This window comes from Lupinus angustifolius, chromosome LG05, assembly GCF_001865875.1.
Source record: "Lupinus angustifolius cultivar Tanjil chromosome LG05, LupAngTanjil_v1.0, whole genome shotgun sequence".
Taxonomy (NCBI): domain Eukaryota; kingdom Viridiplantae; phylum Streptophyta; class Magnoliopsida; order Fabales; family Fabaceae; genus Lupinus; species Lupinus angustifolius.
In genome coordinates this window covers 9455557-9456169 of record NC_032013.1, presented here as the reverse complement: position 1 = coordinate 9456169, position 613 = coordinate 9455557, and positions in this window count along the sequence as shown.

Below are 613 nucleotides of genomic sequence, written 5' to 3'. Positions count from 1 at the left end.
AGGTATAGGATTTGTATTAGAATGAGGATGACGATGAGGATGAGGACGAGAATGAGGAGGAGGATAGAATGAGGAAGAGGAAGAGGATGAGGATGAGAATAGGATGAGGACGAGAATGAGGACGAGGATAGAATGAGTAGTAGCATGAGGATAGGATGAGGATGAGGATAGGATGAGGACGTTAATGAGGGTGAGGAAGAGGATGAGGATAAGGACGAGGAAAGGATGAGGATAAGGACGAGGAAAGGATGAGGACGGGAAAGAGGATGAGGATAGCATGTGGATGAGGAGGAAGATAGGGATGAGGAAGAGGAAGAGGATAGGATTAGGACGAGAATGAGGATGAGAATGAGGGTGACGATAGGATGAGGATAAGGATGAGGATAGGATGAGGAGGAGGATGAGGATACGATGAGGACGAGAATGAGGAGGAGGATAGGATGAGGAAGAGGAAGAGGATGAGGATGAGGATGAGGATGAGGATAGGATTGAGGATGATGATGAGGATAGGATTAGGACGACAATGAGGATAAGGATGACGAACAGGATGAGGATAAGGATAGAATGAGGAGGAAGATGAGGATAGGATGAGGATGAGAATGAGGAGGAGGAT